Here is a 20159-nt window from a genome sequence, read left to right as displayed (position 1 = left end):
TGCAAATAGACCATTTCATTCAAAAAATCTTAGTCAATATTAATTATATGTAAGGCACCTGATTAGGCATTAGTTTTACAAAGTAATAAACCAGACAAGAAGATTTTTTTGTACCAATAATTTGCATAGATTATAAAGATTTATATAGATTAAATAGATTATATGTAAACTATATGCTTTAAAAATGCAGCCATGGGGCACCTGGGTGGCTCAGTAGGTTAAGCATCTGCCTTCGGCTCAGGTCATGATCCTGGAGTCCCAGGCTCGAGTCCCCTGTCTGGCTCCCTGCTGAGCGGGGAGCCTGCTTCTCCCTCTCCCTCGACCCCTCCCCCTGCTCCTTTTCTCTACGTCTCTCTCTCACTCACTCTCAAATAAAATATTAAAAAATAAATAAAAATGCAGGCATTAAAAATGATTGTTAAATATAAGATACAATATTGTCAATGTTCTTTTGAGTTTGCAATGTTTATTACAGTTACTGGATAAATATAAGCACCATCTTTGGACCGAGGATGGACCTGAGGTCTAAGGGGAAAAAAAATAGTGTATATTTTTACTCATTGTATAGAAAAAATCTGAACTAAAACCATTAAGAGGATGCGAGAAGGTAAAGGAGGTAAACGTAAGAAAGCTGAGATCGTTAATCTATCCTAATAGGAATATGAAAGGCAATGTTCAACAATAAGGACTCAGAATGTACATGCTGTTTAGAAATATGACTGTAAATAACAGAAAAAACAGCTAAGTTCAAAGGTAGTTGTACTTAGGGAAAGGGAATGGAGCATTTTTAGTTTTCTAACACTACTGTCTTTTCAACTACATGTATATATTATTCTAATTTAAAATAATTAAAAAGCAGAAAAAAATTAAAAACATATTCAGAAAACCAGAATCTCATGTTCACCAATTTTTTCTAAGACTTTGTCCTTCAAATCTTGTATTTCTAAACCTTAATTGCTTCCCTTTAAAATTCTTCCCCTTCAAACATACACAAAATAGAGAAAAATATAAGCACCCATCCCAACCATTCAGGTATCAGAAAGTTTACATTTTGACTTATTTACTTCTTTTTTAAGAAATAAAGCATTATGAGATGCCTGGGTGGCTCAGTTGGTTGGGGTGCGACTTGATTTTGGCATGGGCTGTGGTCTCGGGGTTCCGTGCCCTACACAGGGCTCCGGGTTCAGTGCAAGTCTGCTTCTCCCTTTCCCTCTGCTCCTCCCACTGCTTCAGCATGCGCAGCTCTCTCTCTCAAATAAATAAATAAAATCTTAAAAAAAAAAAAGCATTACAGAATTGAAAACCATTTCAGGTAAAAATTTTATTAAATGGTATGTCTTTTTTTTTTTTTTAAGATTTTATTTATTTATTCATGAGAGACAGAGAGAGAGAGAGAGGCAGAGGGAGAAGCAGGCTCCCAAGGAGCAGGGAGCCCGATGTGGGACTCGATCCCAGGACCCTGGGATCATGACCTGAGCCGAAGGCAGACGCTTAACCATCTGAGCCACCCAGGCGCCCTAAATGGTATGTCTTAAATATGTGCACCTTAGGGGCGCCCGGGTGGCTCAGTCGTTAAGCGTCTGCCTTCGGCTCAGGTCATGATCCCAGGGTCCTGGGATCGAGCCCCGCATCGGGCTCCCTGCTCCGCGGGAAGCCTGCTTCTCCCTCTCCCACACCCCCTGCTTGTGTTCCCTCTCTCGCTGGCCTCTGTCAAATAAATAAATAAAATCTTTAAAAAAATGTGCATCTTATTGCATATTAATTATACCTGAAGTTGTTAAAAACATTAAAAATGTGTATTTATTTAGCACCTACTATACACCAGGTATGATTCTAGGTGCTCGATACATACGGAACAAAGTAGACAAAGATTCCAACCCTTGTGGACATTATATCCTGGTGGTGGTGTTTCTAACATTATTTTCAACTACTCTAAAATAATCCCTTAATTTAGATATGATCCTTATTATGTCATAAACATAACATGTTCATAACACTTCTTTGTTCATACTGTAATCATCCTTCTGGGCATTCAAATCCTAATTATCTTTCAAGTCCCATGTCTACCATAAAGGTAAAATATTAAATCCATATTAATATTCCTCTCCTAAAGCATGTAGATTTTCGGTATTTAAATTATATTGTCTGAGACTGTTTACTGTTGGGTTTTTTTGTGTGTTTTTTAACTGGATCTAAGATCCTTGAGGACAGGTATCATGACTTACACATTGCCTGTTTCTTCCACAATGCCTGGCCTAGTCCAAAACCAAGAGGAGCCATCCCTGAAGTGTATTTCACTATGTTTCCCTTTAACAGGTTATTGTTCTCTAGCAAATTGCTAATTTTTGGGGGGAGGGCACTAATTTTATTTTTTTAAAATTTTTGTTATGTTAATCACCATATATTACATCATTAATTTTTGATGTAGTGATCCATGATTCACTGTTTGTGCATAACACCCAGTGCTCCACGCAGAATGTGTCCTTTAATACCCATCACCAGGCTAACCCATCCCCCACCCCTCTCCCCTCTAGAACCCTCCGTTTGTTTTTCCATCATCTCTCATGGTTCGTCTCCCCCTCTGATTCCCCCCCTTCATTCTTCCCCTCCTGCTATCTTTTTTTTTTCCTTAACATATATTGCATTATTTGCCTCAGAGGTACAGATCTGTGATTCAACAGTCTTGCACAATTCACAGCACTCACCATAGCACATACCCTCCCTGATGTCCATCACCCAGCCACCCCCTCCCTCCCACCCTCCACCACTCCAGACACGCTCAGTTTGTTTCCTGAGATTAAGAATTTCTCATATCAGTGAGGTCATATGATACATGTCTTTCTCTGATTGACTTATTTCACTCAGCGTAACACCCTCCATTTCCTTCCACGTCGTTGCAAATGGCAAGATCTCATTCCTTTTGATGGGTGCATAATATTCCATTGTGTATATATATACCACATCTTTATCCATTCATCTGTCGATGAACATCTTGGCTCTTTCCACAGTTTGGCTATTGTGGACATTGCTGCTATAAACATTGTGGTGCACATACCCCTTCGGATCCCAACATTTGTATCTTTGGGGTAAATACCCAGTAGTGCAATTGCTGGATCGTATGGTAAATTGCTAATATTTTTCATCATTTTATAATTATAAGCTACTAATAAATTGTTTTTACTTGTTTTATGACACCAATAGAGAATGAAGACGACCTTAGATTCAAACTAACTTGTACTGGAATACTGACTACCTCATTTTTGAGCTGGTGACTTTGTTGTTACTTACCTTCTCTAACCCCAAACCTGTAACATGGAGATGATTTTCATCCTCATAAGTTTGTTTTGAGGACTAGAAAAAAATACTAAGAATACAAGAATGTTTGCTCCTTTCTCTTTTCCTGTTCCTCTGTCATAATCTGCTATAAGAATCAGTATTGAAACACCTTCAGGCTTACTCCAAAGTTTTAATTTCAATACGGCTATGAACTTTTAGATTTTTTTTCTTGTTTGTTTTTTGGAGGCACTTGCTTTAAATCATGTTAAGTTTGTTTTTCTTTAAATTTATTTTTTTAACTTAAATTCAATTAACATATAATGTACTATTGGTTTCAGAGGTAGAGATCATTGATTCATCAGTCTTATTTAATACCCAGTGGTCATTACATCACGTGCCCTCCTTAATGTCCATTACCCAGTTACCCTATTCCTCTACCCCCCTCCCCTCCAGCAGCCCTCAGTTTGTTTCCTATGAGTAAGAGTCTCTTATGGTGGGCGCCTGGGTAGCTTGGTTGGTTGAGCTTCTGCCTTCAGCTCCAGTCTTGATCCCAGAGTCCTGGGATGAGCCCCCACATCGGGCTCTCTGCTCAGCAGGGAACCTACTTCTCCCTCTCCTTCTGCCTGCCACTGCCCCTGCTCTCTCTGTGTCAAATAAAAAAATAAAATCTTTAAAAAAAGTCTCTGGGTGCCTGGGTGGCTCAGATAGTTAAGTGTCTGCCTTCGGCTCAGGTCATGATCCCAGAGTCCTGGGATCGAGTCCCGCATCGGGCTCCCTGCTCTTTGGGAGCCTGCTTCTCCCTCTGCCTCTCTCTCTCTCTCTCTCTCTCTCTCTGTCTCTCATGAATAAATAAATAAAAATCTTAAAAAAATAAATAAAAAAATAAAAAAAGTCTCTTATGGTTTGTCTCCCTCTCTGATTTCGTCATTTTTTTCTTCTCTTCCCCTATGATCCTATTTTGTTTCTTAAATTCCACATATGAGTGAGATCATATGATGATTGTCTTTCTCTGAATTACTTTGAACTTTTAGTTTTGATTTTACTAATTAAACTTTTAAAAACATTTATATATTTACTGAACCTCCCACCACCATGTGCAAGGCACTGGTTTAGAATTAATGAAAGAAGGGTTAATGGGACAGACACAATCTCTTAGGGAGTTTGCAGACTAACAAGAAAAAATATACTGAATTACTAATAGCAAACATGGCATAGAATTATGAAGTAAAAACAATCTAAGATAGGGGCGCCCGGGTGGCTCAGTCATTAAGTGTCTGCCTTCGGCTCAGGTCATGATCCTAGGGTCCTGGGATTGAGCCCCGCATTGGGCTCCCTGCTCGGCGGGAAGCCTGCTTCTCCCTTTCCCACTCCCCCTGCTTGTGTTCCCTCTCTCACTGTTTCTCTCTGTCAAATAAATAAATAAAATCTTTAAAAAAAAATCCAAAAAACAATCTAAGATGGACATAAAGTCGTTATTTTATTTTATTTTTTTTTAAAGATTTTATTTATTTATTTGAGAGAGAGAATGAGAGATAGAAAGCACGAGAAGGAAGAGGGTCAGAGGGAGAAGCAGACTCCCTGCTGAGCAGGGAGCCCGATGCGGGACTCGATCCCGGGACTCCAGGATCATGACCTGAGCCGAAGGCAGTCGCTTAACCAACTGAGCCACCCAGGCGCCCATAAAGTCGTTATTTTAGATATTTATCCTAAATTAGTATGATGTAATAAACCATGTAAAATCTATTTATATCAGCTGAGTGAACTTCTACAATCATCACAGTCATGTGACACAAATGAACCTAAGTCATGCACTGTACTACAGAGAATAAAAAAAGCCATCTGACAAATGTCTAAGTTACCAGCATGAAGCTTGGTATTAGAAAGGACAGATGAATAGAATTTCCTTCATTTTGCTTCAGTTTACTTCCAATTAGTACCACTACCATCTTATATTTGTATTGTGTTTCACAGTTTACCAAACACCTTCCCAATTATTATCCCACTTACTCCCAACAACTGCAGTGATAAAATCAGTCAGGAGAGAGACTAGATTGAGCTTTTTGGAACATATCCACTGAAAGGAAAATCCAGTCAACATAGATTCAGACTACTAAGAAAAGCCGTTTTTTTTTGATGTATACATTAGAATTCAAATAGAAAAAAATGTGCATATTACCAATTGTATTTATTTTTGTAAATGCACATGACAGGCTGCATTTTTTTTTTTTAAGATTAAGATTTTGTATCAAGATATTCCATGGAGTATGCTATCTTTGTGCAGAAGCTGAAGTTTCTCCATAGGGATAAAGCCATTCCTGGCATTAAACACAGGGCAAAGGAACCGATGGATCACATTTCCATGTGGAGTCCTTTTCACCCAGATCTTCTATGGAATGGGAGTAGGGCACCAAGCTTCCAAGAGCAAACAAACTATGGTAGCATCAAAATCAAACACTTTAAAAGACAGTTTGTATGCTTAAAGAATTCTAGTTTTCTGTTAAATAATAAAAAATGAAAAATTCTGGAAAGTTTCAGCTTATCTTAGTTGCAGAGTAACTGAAAATATTTTTGTCTTCTCCTAGACAAATTGTTATTGAGGAAGTTAAATACCCGTAAGGACCAAAGTGATAGTGACAAAAGTAATTTCAATGAGAAAATCCTAGGGGGAATGGGACACTTTAGCAGAGGCTGTCAAGGTCACTAAGGCAGCCATCCTTTGACACCAAGACATTTTCATTCCAGCGCTGAATTCCAGGACTGAAGTGTTATCTACCTTGCAAAACCCAGCTCAAATACAATTTCCTTTAGAAAACGTTCCACAATTTCTCTGAAAGACTAAATATAAAATTATTAGCAGAGTGAGGAGAGATCAACTATGTACCCTTAGAATGTGCTCTATCCCCTCACAGCCATAACTCTAGGCCCAAATAAGGATGACCTCTCTCTCTGTATCTATGTACGTGTACACACACACACACACACACAGTCTACCCCCAACATGGGACTCGACTCACAATCCTGAAATCAAGAGTCTCACGCTCTACTACTGGGCCAGCCAGATGCCCTTAGGGTGACCTTTCTGATTAAGATACAAATTTGAGGGCTCCCTGCTCAGCGGGGAGCCTGCTTCTCCCCTTCCCTCTGCCACTCGGCCTGCTTATGCTCTCTCTGTCAAATAAAAAATAAAATCTTAAAAAAAAAATACAAATTTGACAAACTTCCCTGGTTAAAACCTTTCAATGACCACCCATTGCTCTTCCAATAAGGTCCAAATATTCTGGGAAATACTACAGAGAAGTTCACTGTACTATTATCTCATCACATTTCAGTAGTTTGAAAATTTCACTATAAAGCTTAAAGGTAAAGAAAAAAAAAGCTAGTCCCAAATTCTTACCGTTTCTTAAAAGACCTGGCATCTCTCTTGCCCCCCTTTTGCGTTCCACACTAAATCCAACTGCTTTGACCTTTCAGTTCCTTAAATTTCCCTAAACCTCCCTCTGGGGAACCTATTTCCTTTGCCTGGACCTTTATTCCCTCCTTTGGGGGGGGGTCACCTTTAACTAATTCCTATTTACCCATAACATCTTCTCTGGAAGATTACTTTCCTAAGAAAACTTTAACTGATTTCCCAAGCTGGTTATCCCCTTGTTACATGTTCTCACAATATACTATATTCTTCCTTTTTAAGCTTCTGTCTAGGTTTACTGGCATTTACAGTTGAGCCTTGAACAATATAGGTTTGAACTGCACGAGTCCACTTATATGAAGACTTTTTTCTATACATAGATATTTCTAAATATAGTACATTTATAAATGTACTATATATAAGTATAAATGTACTATATATAGTATATGTTTATATAGTATATACAATATACTATAAGCATAATTCATATAATATACTACATAGTATATTAACATATTATATACATAGTATATAGTATATTATAAATGTATTTTCCTTATGATTTTCTTCATAACATTCTCTTTTCTCTAGTTTACTGTAAGCAAACACCATAATACATATAACATACAAAATATGTGTTAATTGACTATAAGGCTTTCAGTCAGTAGTAGGCTATAAGCAGTTAAGTTTTTGGGGAATCAGAATTCATACACAGATTTTCCACTGTGTGGGCGTTGGCACCCCTAACACTCCCACCATTGTTCAAGGGTCAACTGATGAGACTTTTGTGATTAGTTAACCAGTAACAATGTAAAGTCCTTAAAGGCAAAATCTACAGGGATCAAAAAAAAGAAAAGAAAAAAAAATAATCTATAGGGGTCACCATGGTATCGTGGGCAATCACCAGACAGTAGGTATTAAAAAATTTGAATAAATTAGGTAATTAACATTAAGCACTGAGTAAAGTATGAATGTGAAGTATTTACCACAGGGCAGCGCTGAGTCAGTACTCAACAAATAGGAATTTCTGTTAATACTTTATTCTGCCTCGTATCATTACTACTTGCGTGCTTAATCACTCTCTCCAACCTGCACACCATTCCTCCTGTTTTTGGATGCCATCAGTGCCTAGCACTAACTTCAGCGGTATAAACAGATGCTCAATATTCACTGAATTTAACTGCCTTTTAAATCAATACGCCTTTCTGCATATTTACACAGAAGACATAACAACATCAACTTTTAAGTAGTTTTCCCCATTAAAAACTGTAATTTAAAAACGTATAAAACACTCCCAAAACACACTTGAACCATGACTTTGAAATACGGAGGCCGATTTTCACGTGTTCATACAATGTCATACTTTTCAGTTCCACACTGACATCAATAAAGACTGTCAGTTTCCTCTTTATTTGCCATTATCTCCTGTGATGTACGAAGGAACCGATGTTGGACGCCACCCTAACGTTCCTTATTGCTAACAAGAAATTGCGAGTAAAAAGACGCACATACAAAAAATTAAACATGGAAAACAGCAAACTCGAAACCTACAAAAAGACTATCGTGGGAGACTGGTTGGTGAAGCTACCTGAGAAATGGCCACCCCAAACAAACGTGCTGTATTTCTGCACCGTGCTCCAGCAGCGCAAGCCTTTGGAAATGGGGGTATTTTAAGTGCACCTAACTCCAAGTTTCCGAGCGCCCCCAGAACGGCAACCCTCCGCGGTGCTGGCACGGAGCTCGCCACGCAGGACGCAAGCACAGGCAGCAGGCCGGAGCCGCGGCTCACCTGAGCTGGCCAGAGTCTGGCCCCGACCGCCGCCGCCAGCGTCGCCGAAACAGCCCGGACCCCGGCCTCACCGAGAGTGACCCGAGCGCTGCGGCTCCGCCCGACCCAACTACGCCCCCCCACCCCGCGCCCCGCCCGGGAATCGCTCGTCCACGCCCGGCGGCGAGCCGACGGCCCAGCCCATCACCCCGCCGAACGCGGCGCGGCCCCAGCGCACTGACCTCCGGGCGCAGCCGCGCTGCCGCCTTCCGGCCTGGTCCTCCGTTCGCTCAGGGGCCGCCGGCGCCACCGCCGCTGTCGGGCTGGAGCCCCTCAGACTAGGAGCACCGCCGCCCCCAGACCCGCTGAGGCTCGTGGGCCCCGCCGCTGGGACCCGGCCCGCCTCCCTGGGCTTCCGCCGCCGGGCGCCGAGCGCGCGCCCAGCTGGCTCCGCGCAGCCCCAAGAGCGCGCGCGCGCGCGCGCGGGGGTGGGGCCGGCCGCCGGCGCCTCAGGCCTCCGCTGACGCGCGCTAATGGCGGCAGTCTCCTGTCCGCCGTCGGCCCCGCCGCTGGCTGCCTTCTTACCCGGCCCCGAAAATGCTGGGAGCGAGGTGTGGGCTCAACGGAGAACCCAGCGTCTATTTACCTCTCTACCTCCCCAGCCTCTGATTGAGTCCGCGGAGAGATTTCCCTGCATTGTGACAACGCTGAACTTAACCCGAGCCCTGTGATTCTGGAAAGCGACGGTTAAAGAAATCCCCCCACCCTTTTGTGCTCCTGAAAGGGTTTACTGCAGGGAACCATCCTTCCCCGTGTAACTCAGATATGACTCACGCGTGCACTCTTGTTTTTACCTATGACAGGTCAGACACAGACCGTACAAATTTCCTTCGGTTTTGCCTCGTAAATGGTAAGGTGAACTGATTGCACTCACTGACCAATCTGGACGAAATACGGGCTACCTTGACTTGACCAAACTTCAGTTAAGCTGCTCTCCTTCCACCAGGCCCCTAAAGTTTGACCCACCATTAGCCTGAGCCGGTCTGCAACCCCTTCTTATCTCCACTCCTGAAAAATCGGCTCACCTTCGTGCAAAACACTGATGTGTTGGGTGGTCACTGCCACCTCCACCCGTTCCTCCCACTTCCCCACACCCAGTTCTTTCTAGTCTTCGTTCACTTGTCCCTCTGAAAGAAAAGCCCTTTTTTGCCTGACCTTGGATGCAGTTGCCGAGCTCCTGGTCAAGAGTTCCCCTAGAGGAATGGTCACCCCTCACCCTCCGCACCTCATTGCAATAGTCCTTTTACCTCTTCCTAGCTCATGAAGCTGCCCTAGTCTAGGTACCTCATATAACTGGAATCATACAATATTTGTCCTTTTGTGTCTGCCCTTAGTACGCTTAGCATTATGTTTTCAAGGTTCATCCATGTTATAGCAGGTATCAGAATTTATTCTTTCTTGGGCGCCTGGGTGGCTCAGTTGGTTAAGTGACTGCCCTCGGCTTGGGTCATGATCCTGGAGTCCCGGGATCGAGTCCCACATCGGGCTTCCTGCTCGGTGGGGAGTCTGCTTCTCCCTCTGACCCTCCCCCCTCTCATGTGCTCTCTCTCTATCTCATTCTCTCTCTCAAATAAATAAATAAATAAATCTTAAAAAAAAAAGAATTTATTCTTTCTTATGCTGAAAAATATTCCGTTGTTGTATATACCCCTTTTTGCTTATCCACTCACCTGCTGATGGACATTTGGATTGTTTCCACCTTTTGGCTATTGTGAACAATGGAGCTGTGAACATCTGTATACAAGTATCTGATTAAGTCTCTTGCTTTCAGTTATTTTGTATATATCTAGATGCAGAATTACTGGTTCATATGGCTTATGTTTAACTTTTTGAGGAACTGCCAAATTCGTTTCCACAATGAGTACAAAATTTTAATATTCCCTTCAGCAGTGCACAAGCATTCAGGTTTTTCCATATCCTTGACAGCACTTGTTATTTTCCATTGTTTTGGTGTTTTTATAATAGCCATCCTAACGGGCCTGAAGTGGTTGGTATTCATTGTGGGTTTGATTTTTATTTCCCTAGTGACTAGTGATGTTGAGCATTTTTTCATGAGCTTTTTTTTTTTAAGATTTTGTTTATTTGAGAGAGGGAGAGAGAGCAGGAGCAGTGAGGGAGGGGCAGAAGGAGAGGGAGAAGCCAACTCTCCACCGAGCAGGGAGCCAGTGGAGGGGCTAAATCCCAGGATTCTGGGATCATGACCCAAGCGGAAGACAGATTCTTAACTGAGCCACCCAGGCGCCCTTTTTCCATGTATTTATTGACCATTTCTATATCTTTGGAAAAATGTCTAATGAAGTCCTTTGCCCATTTGTATGTATGTATGTATGTAAATTTTATGCCCAACCTGGGGCTCAAACTCATGACCCTGAGATCAAGAATCCCATGCTCTGGGGTGCCTGGGTGGCTCAGTTGTTAAGCGTCTGCCTTCAGCTGAGGTCACGGTCCCGGGGTCCTGGGATGGAGCCCCACATCAGGCTCCCTGCTCCGCGGGGAGCCTGCTTCTCCCTCTCCCACTCCCCCTGCTTGTGTTCCCTCTCTCACTGTGTCTCTCTCTGTCAAATAAATAAATAAACTCTTTTAAAAAAAAATAAAAGGTTGTGGGGCGCCTGGGTGGCTCAGTCGGTTGGGCGACTGCCTTCGGCTCAGGTCAAGATCCTGGAGTCCCGGGATCGAGTCCCACATCGGGCTCCCTGCTCGGCAGGGAGTCTGCTTCTCCCTCTGACCCTCTTCCCTCTCGTGCTCTCTATCTCTCATTCTCTCTCTCTCAAATAAATAAATAAAATCTTTAAAAAAAAATAATAAATAAAAGGTTGTGCTTTCATAGAATAAAAAAAAAAATAAGAATCCCATGCTCTATCAGCTGAGCCAGTGCCCCAATCTTTGCCCATTTTTATTTTTATTTTTTTTAAAGATTTTATTTATTTATTTGACAGAGAGAGAGACACAGCGAGAGAGGGAACACCAGCAGGGGGAGCGGGAGAGGGAGAAGCAGGCTTCCCGCAGAGCAGGGAGCCCGATGTGGGACTCGATCCCAGGACCCTGGGATCATGACCCGAGCCGAAGGCAGACGCTTAACGACTGAGCCACCCAGGCGCCCTCTTTGCCCATTTTTAAATAGGATTGTTTTTTGTAATTGAATTGTAGTTTTGTGGGATTTTTTTTTTTTTTAGTGTCTTCTGGATATTAATTCCTTATCAGAGATGTGTTTTGCAAATATTTTCTCCTATTTTGTGGGTTGTTCTTTCGTTCTGTTGATGGTGTCCTTTGATACACAAAAGTTTTAAATTTTGATAAGGTTCAATTTATTTATTTTTCCTTTTTCCCCTATGCTTTTGGAGTCATAGTCAAGAAACCATTGCCCAAATTCAATGTCATGAAGATTTTCCCGGTTTTTTTTTTAAAAGAATTTTATAGTTTTAGCTCTTACATTAGGTGTTTGATGCATTTTGAATTAATTTTTGTACATGGTGTAAAATAAGGGTCCAGCTTCATTCTTTTGCATGTGTATATAGTTTTCTCAGAACCATTTTTTGAAAAGACTATCTATCCTTTTCCCATTTAATAGTCTTGGGATAAATACCACTCAGTTATGGTATAGAATTTTTTCGACATGCTGCTCGATTTGGTTTGCTAGTATTTTGTTGAGGATTTTTACATCTATATTCATAAGGGATTTTGCTCTGTAGTTCTTTTACTGTGATATATTTGTCTAGCTTTGGTATCAATATAATGCTGGTCTCACAGAATGAGTTAGGAAATGTTTCCTCCTCTTCTATTTTTCAGAATATTTTGAGAAGGATTGGTGTCAATTCTTAAGTGTTTGGTAGAATTGTTTAGTAGAACCCGTGAAATCATCTAGTTCTGAGCTTTTCTTTGTTGGGAGGTTTTTGATGACTGATTCAATCTCTTATTGTACGTCTGTTCAGATTTTCTATTTCTTCTTGAGTCAGTTTTGGTCATTTGTGTTTTTCTAGAATTTTGTCCATTTCATCGAGATTACCTAATTTGTTGTCATACGATTGTTCATAGTATTTTCTTATGATTTTTATTTCTATAAGGTTGGTAATAATGTCCCACTTTCATTTATGATTTTTTTAAAGATTTTATTTATTTATTTAAGACATAAGAGAGCATGAGGGAGGTGGTGAGAGGGAGAAGCAGGCTCCCCGCTGAGCAGGGAGCCCAGTGTGGGAATCAAACCCAAAGTCCCGGGATCATGACTTGAGCCGAAGTCAGCAGCCCAACTGACTGAGCCACCCAAGTGACCCCATTTATGATTTTAATAATTGGGTTTTTTCCCCTTTTTTCTTGGTCAGTCTAGCTAAAGTTTTGTTACTCTTTTGAAAGAACCAACTTTCAACTTAATTGATTCTCTCCATTGTTTTTGTATGCTCTATTTTTTTAAATCTCCACTTGAATCTTTATTATTTCCTTCCTCCTACTAGCTTTCTGATTTCATTTGCTCTTTAATTCTTTTCTCTGTTAGTTTTCTGTTTGTTTGTTTTGGGGTGCCAAAACCCAGGATTGAATCTGTTGGCTTTTTAGTTATAAGCCACTATAAGCTCCTTAAGGGTACAAACTGAGTCATGTATTTATTAGATATTCTCCAGAGCACTTTATACAGTCGCTATTACACAGGTGCATACTAGGAGGCAGTAAATGCTTCTTGAATTGACATAGAAAAATGATAGGTGACCCTCAGGAATCTGCTCCTGATCCTACATCACCTTTTCCAGTTGGTATCCCTTCCAACCATACAGTTCAGTTTACAAATACAGTCATCATCTTTGAGCATTTTCCTTACCTCAAGATGAATATCTAGGCCAAGAGCTGTCCAATAGCACTTTTTGAGATAATGGAATTGTTTCTGCACTGTCTAATACATTAACTACTAGCAACATTTTGCTACTGAATACTTGAAATACAGGTAGTATATCTAAGGAACTAGATTTTTAGTTTTTAAATTTAAATTTATATGGCCATATGTGGATAGTAGTAGTCATATTGGACAGTACAGAACACTAATGTCACCAATCCTGATTTTGTCCCATGATTCAGTGTTTATTCAAAGTGTCATGCTTCTTAAAAATATAGCCTCTTGGAACTCACCCTGTGCATACTGGATCACTATCATCTCTTCCCTGAGGGCCTCCTTATAGAGTTGCAGTATCTCACCTGAGCTCCATCGGAAGTAAAATTAGGGGCACCTGATTGGCTCAGTGAGTTGAACTTTTGACTCGATTTCAGCTCAGGTCACGATCTCAGGGTTATAAGATCAAGCCCCAAGTTAGGCTCTGTGCTCAGCAGGGAGTCTGCTTAAGATTATCTCCCTCCACCTCCTCCACCTCTGCCCCCACCCCTGACTCCTGCATACTCTCTTTCTCTCAAATAAATCAATTTTTTTTTAAGATTTTATTTATTTATTTGAGAGAGTGAGCACAAGCAGGGGGAGCAGAGTGGCAGAGGGAGAGAGAGAAGCAGGTTCTCTGCTGAGCAGGGAGGCTGACATGGGGCTCAATCCCCCCTGGGGCCCTGGGATCATGACCTGAGCCAATGGCAGACACTCAACCGACTGAGCCACCCAGATGCCCCTAAATAAATCAATTTTTTAAAAAAAGTAAAGGGGCGCCTGGGTGGCTCAGTCGTTAGGCGTCTGCCTTCCGCTCAGGTCATGATCCTAGGTTTCTGGTATCGAGCCTTGCATCGGGCTCCCTGCTCAGTGGGAACCCTGTGTCTCCCTCTCCCACTCCCCTTGCTTGTGTTCCCTCTCTCGCTGTGTCTCTGTCAAATAAATAAAATCTTAAAAATAATAAAAAAAGTAAAATTAAAAAACAAAATCAAACCTAATTTTGTCATTGCTTATCCTTTCTGTTAAGTTTTTATATTCTATATCATTATTTCTGTTTTTATGTTTACTTTTTCCCAGCCTGTGACTTTCCTTGTAAAAATGTGTCTTAAAAGTGTCTTTCAGGGGTGCCTGGGTGGCTTAGTTGTTGAGTGTCTGCCTTTGGCTCTGGTCATGATCCCAGGGTCTTGGGATCGAGCCCCGCATGGGGCTCTCTGCTCAGCAGGAGCCTGCTTCTCCCTCTACTTGCCACTCCCAGTTTTTGTACTTTTTCTGTCAAATAAATAAATAAAATCTTAAAAAAAAAAACCTTACAAAAAAGTGTCTTTCAAAGAGCGCAATTTATCAACATCTATAGTTTATGTTTTTGTGTCTCTTGTAAGAAATCTTTGCCTACCCTATAATCACAAAGATTTTCTTTTAGGCTTTATTCTAAAAAACAAAAAATTATAGTTTTAGCCTTGTGTTTAAGTCTATAGTCAATCTAGAGTTAATGGTCAAGGTTTATTTTTTTTGCATAGGAATATACAGTCATTCTAGCATCATTTATTGAAAAGTATCCTTTTCCCTGTTAATCACCTTGACCTCTTGACAAAAATCAGTTGACCATATGTGTGAGTCTCTTTCTGGACTTTTTGTTCATTTCCATTGAGCTGTATGACTATATATTTACACTGCCTTGATTATTATAACTTAATAGGAAGACTAAAAATGAGGTAGTATAGTTCTCTACTTTTGTTCTTTTCCTGATTGTTTAGGTGACTCTAAGTTCTTTTTTTTTTTAAAGATTTTATTTATTTATTTGACAGAGACAGACACAGCGAGAGAGGGAACACAAGCAGGGGGAGTGGGAGAGGGAGAAGCAGGCTTCCCGCAGGGAGCCCAATGCGGGGCTTGATCCCAGGACCCTGGGATCATGACCTAAGCCGAAGGCAGACGCTTAACAACTGCGCCACCCAGGCGCCCCTGGGTGATTCTAGGTTCTTTGCATCTCCATGTAAATTTTAGATTCAGTTTCTTAAATTTCTAAATTGTCTTCTGGGATTTTTACTGGAATTGACTGAATCTATTGATTAATTTGGGGATAATTTTCATCCTAACAATAGGAAGTATCTGGTAAACCTCTCCACTTGTTTAGTTTTTCCTCAGCAACACTTTTTAGTTTTCAGTATATAGATTTTCCATATTTTTAAAAATATTTATTTATACTTGTCAGAGAGAGAGAGAGAGAGAGAGGGAGAGTGGCAGGCAGAGGGAGAAGTGGGCTCCCCATTGAGCAAGAAGCCCGATGCAGAACTTCATCCCAGGATCCTGGGATCATGACCTGAGCCAAACGCAGATGCTTAACCGACTGAGCCACCCAATTGTCCCTAGATTTTCCATATATTTTGTTAAATTTATCATTACTATTTCAAACTATGTCCATTTGGTTGTTGTAAGTATAGAAATAGAAATAATTTTTATAAATTGATCTTCTATTCTATGACTTTGCTAAATTCATATGTTAGTCCTACCAGGGCTTTTTGTTGTTTTTCAGATGTTTTAAGATTTCCTATGACGTCATCATGTTTGCCCATAAAGACAGTTGCTTCTTCCTTTCTGAACTGTCGATCTTTGGGGTGCCTTGGCTGGCTCAGTTGGTGGAGTGTGTAACTCTTCATCTTGGGATTGGTATAGAGATGACTTCAAAATAAAAATCTTAAGAAAAAACTATACACCTTTTATTTATTTTTCTTTACTATTGCTTTGCCTAGGACACCTAGTACAATGTTGAATAGAAATTATTAGAGCAGACATTCTTGCCATGTTCCTGAAATTCAGAGGAAAGCCATCACCTTTCACCATTTGTTATTGTGTTATCTATAGGACTTTTTAGATGTTTTCTGTCAGATTAAAGAAGTTACCTACTAGTCCTACTTTGAATTTGTCAAATGCTTTTTCTGAATCTAAGACAACCATATGGATTTTCTCCTTTATTATATTGATATGGTGAATTACATTGATTGTTTTAGTTTCAAATGTTTAACCAATTTTGTATTCTTGGGGTAAATCTTACTTGGTCATGATTTATCACTTTTTTTATATATTCATGGATTTGATTTGTTTGTTGTTAATGTTTTGTTATGAACATTTGTGTTCCTATATATAAAAAGAATAGCTGTGTTTTCTTTATGTTATTGGTTTCAGTATCAGGGTAATGTTGACTTATAAATGAGTTGAGAAATGTTTCCTCTTCTATATTCTTTTTTTTTTTTTACAGCAGTTATAGACATTTATCTCATAATAAGAAAAGTACAACCATATTTATTAAACTCGAGATGAGGTGGGCAGGGAAGAGGGAGGAAAGCACATTCAGGAATGAGTTCTCAAACTAAAGCTCAGAACCGATGCCTATGAGAATAGATGCAGTCGCCACCCTCCCAAATGGCAGAGACTTTCCTTTCTTAGGGGTGAGCAGGAGGGGAGGGTCATCCCAGCCCCACCTTCCATTTCCATTCTTGGTTCCCAGATGGCATTCTGGGAATCAGGAACTCTTATCACCTACGGGTTATTCATAGAGTTGGAAGTTATAGCATTACGTGAAGAAGAGGAATATTAGGAGTAGCTGCTCACATTGTGGGGCAGGAAGATGGGATTAGAGGGCTGCCAAAAACCCCATGGGAAGGAATCCCACTCTTGTCCCCAGATAATTTCCTCTTAAGTTAATCATTATTTCTTAACTTAAAAATAAGGGCAAAACTCTGATGGGAAGCTGTGTAAGACTAGTCCTTGAGAACTGGATAGCAGAGTCCAAGAGCAGTGCTTTATCTTTCATTTTCTCCTTGACCTCCAATCTCTCCCCTTTTCAAGCTACAAGTAAGAGCTCCACCACCATTAAGGTACTGATTTATCCTATTAATTTGACTCTCTCTTTATTCTTTTGGGTCCTAAGATATCAGTTCTTTTTTTAGTCCAACAATTCTTGTGCTTGATACTAAGGGTAAAGGGAGAGGAGGGAAGAAAACAAATTAAGAAAAAGAAGCTTGAAATGCAGGCTCGAGCTGACACTTGTAACTAACGTTACAAGTAGTAACGTTATAACTATTAAAGTGGTGTTTTAGTAACTGTTGCATTTCTGGTTCCCATGTACTTATTCTGCCTTCTTTTTTGCGATTCCAGGGAGTTTTGCATCTTTTCAACAATCGACTTGGTCTGATCGCAGGCGATGCCAACATAGTGATCAATCTGGGTCTTGTACTTCTCATAGACAATGGGGACACTGAAAATGAGCAGTTCGGCAAGAATCAGAAGGGTGATTCCATTGAAAACAGCACCAACATGGGTCATAAGCCACATGAAGACAGCCAGCTTCGAGGAGTCAACCAAATCTTCCATCAGAAAGAGACGAATAATGAGTTTCAGGGCTCTGTTGATGTGCACCATGGCAGCATTCACGTAATTATGGAAAGCTTCTGAGGACAGAGTAATGTCTACAACCAGGTAGGCTTTGAACGGATGGCCGTCTTCTGATTTCCGTACAGTTTGGATGACAGACTTGTAGACCCTGAAGCTGATGGTGACAGAGAGAAGAGCCAGGATGAGGTAAGAAACCACACTGATGACACTGAAAGCTGCCAGGGAGAGCAGCATGATCAGTGTGGTGCCAAAGACAAACCCAGTCTTCCTCACATCTCGCCAGAAAATCAGATCGTGCACCGCACAGGAGGAGCCGCAGCTCTTCGCCCCCAGGGCGGGGCAGGATCCAGGGCTCCCGCCGGGCGCCGAGGAAACGGCCAGGGACTGAGTGGCCGCCGACGGCTCCGCCATGGCTGCGCGAGCAAGGGCAGGAAAGGGGTGAAGAGAGATGTGGGGCGGGAGAAAGGGAGGGGAAAGAAAATTATCGAGCAGCAAGCTCTCAGAAGCCCCTTCGCTCCTCCTGCTCCGAGGACAGACTCCGACAGACTGACTCTTTCCTCTTCTATATTCTAAAAGAATTGGTGTAAAATTGGTATTGTTTTTCTTTAAATATTGGATAGACTTCACTAGTGATGTTATCTGGGCCTGGTGTATTATTTATGGGGAAGTATTTAATTACATGTTTAATTTATTTAATCAGTAATAGGGGTATTCAGGTTATTTTTTTTTTTTTTTTGAGTGAGCTTTAGTAATTTCAGTTCAAGGGATTTGTCTACTTCATCTGTGTTTTGGAACTTATTGGTATAAAGTTGTTCATTATATTTCTTGTCTCTTTAATGTTTATAGCAGAGGTTGGCAAATAGCAGCCCATAGGCCAAATCTACTCTATGATCTCTTTGTGTATATATGTGAGCAAAGAAAGGTTTTGGCATTTTTGTTTTTATTTATTTATTTAAAGATTTTATTTATTTATTTGAGACAGAGAGAGAGTGAGAGGGAGCACAGGACGGAGGAGGGTCAGAGGGAGAAGCAGCGTCCCCTCTGAGCGGAAAGCCTGGTGCAAGCTCTATCCCAGGACCCGGGGATCATGACCTGAGCCTAAGGCAGATGCCTAACTGACTGAGCCACACAGGTGCCCCAGTTTTTGCATTTTTAAAGGATTGTTAAAAAGCAATAACCAAAAATGAAACCAAAAAAAAGAAGGATATATATGACCATATGTAGCCTGGAAAACCTGAAATATTTATAAACTGGTCTTTTATAATAAGAAAGAATTCTGCTGACTCCAAGTCTGTAAGATCTTGAGTGATGCTTATGCTCTCATTCCTGAAATTTGTAATTTGATTCTTTTTCTTGCCTACCCCTGTTGATTGGTCTGGCTAGTGCCTTATCTTTTTTTCTTTTTACAAGAATCAACTTTTGATTTATTTATTTATTTATTTATTTAAGATTTTATTTATTTACTTGACAGAGACACAGTGAGAGAGGGAACACAAGCAGGGGGAGTGGGAGAGGGAGAAGCAGGCTTCCCGTGGAGCAGGGAGCCTGGTGCAAGCTCTATCCCAGGACCCTGGAATCATGACCCGAGCCGAAGGCAGACGCTTAACGACTGAACCACCCGGGTGCCCCTCAACTTTTGATTTAATTGAATTTCTATATTGTTTCCTATTTTATTGTTTTATGCTTTAATATATATTATGTCCTTCCTTCTGCTTATGTGTAGTATCTTTGAAATTCATGCAAGTATTTGCATATATCACTAATTAATTCCCCTTTATTGCTGAGTAGTATTCCATGTTGTTGATGTGCCACAGTTTGTTTATTCATCTATGAGGAACATTCCCCCCATTTTTTTTTCAAGGTTTTATTTTTATTTATTTGTCAGAATGAGAGGGAGAGAGAGAGCGTGCGCACAAGCATGGGGAGTGGCAGGCAGAGGGAGAAGCAGGCTCCTGGCTGAGCGAGGAACCAGATGCGGGACTTGATCCCAAGCTTCTGAGCCGAAGGCAGGCCCTTAACTGACTGAGCCACTCAGGCACCCTTCCCCCCACCAGTTTTTGGCTATTACAAGTAAAGCTGCAGTAAACTATGGTCTAAGGCTGGAGGGTGGGGTTAAAAAACAAACAAACAAACAGAACAAAACAAAACTATGGTCTACAGGTTTTTGCATGGATATAGTTTTCATTTCTTTGGAATACTTAGGATTGCAATTGTTGGATTGGATTGTATTTAGATTTTTAAGAAACTGCCAAACTGTTTTTCAGATTGGGACTGGCTGTACCATTTTGCATTCTTACTGGCAATGTATGAAATATCCAGTTTTTCTGCCTCATCACCAGCATTTGGTACTGTCACTGGTTTTTATTTCAGTTGTTTTAATAGGTATGTACTGATAACTCATTATT

General features: G+C 40.9%; 1 protein-coding gene and 1 pseudogene across 4 annotated transcripts in view; both read right to left on the bottom strand.

The window, feature by feature from the left end:
- Positions 1-8908, bottom strand: part of UBXN2A (UBX domain protein 2A) — a 41959-nt gene extending 33051 nt beyond the window's left edge. For 3 of the 4 annotated variants that reach the window (XM_027621382.2, XM_027621381.2, XM_027621384.2), the window contains exon 1: positions 8693-8908. The gene's annotated coding sequence lies outside the window, so the exon portion shown is untranslated. Of the gene's footprint in view, positions 1-8471; positions 8554-8692 lie in introns of those variants that run through there. The other variant, XM_027621383.2, reaches the window with a different exon arrangement.
- An 8580-nt stretch (positions 8909-17488) lies between these two features.
- Positions 17489-18392, bottom strand: LOC113937878 (annotated as a pseudogene).
- Between the last annotated feature and the right edge of the window lie 1767 nt (positions 18393-20159).

This window comes from Zalophus californianus, chromosome 8 (genome assembly GCF_009762305.2).
Source record: "Zalophus californianus isolate mZalCal1 chromosome 8, mZalCal1.pri.v2, whole genome shotgun sequence".
Taxonomy (NCBI): Eukaryota; Metazoa; Chordata; class Mammalia; order Carnivora; family Otariidae; genus Zalophus; species Zalophus californianus.
The sequence above is the reverse complement of the archived record's forward strand: the minus strand, read 5'-3'. Positions and strand labels throughout refer to the sequence as shown.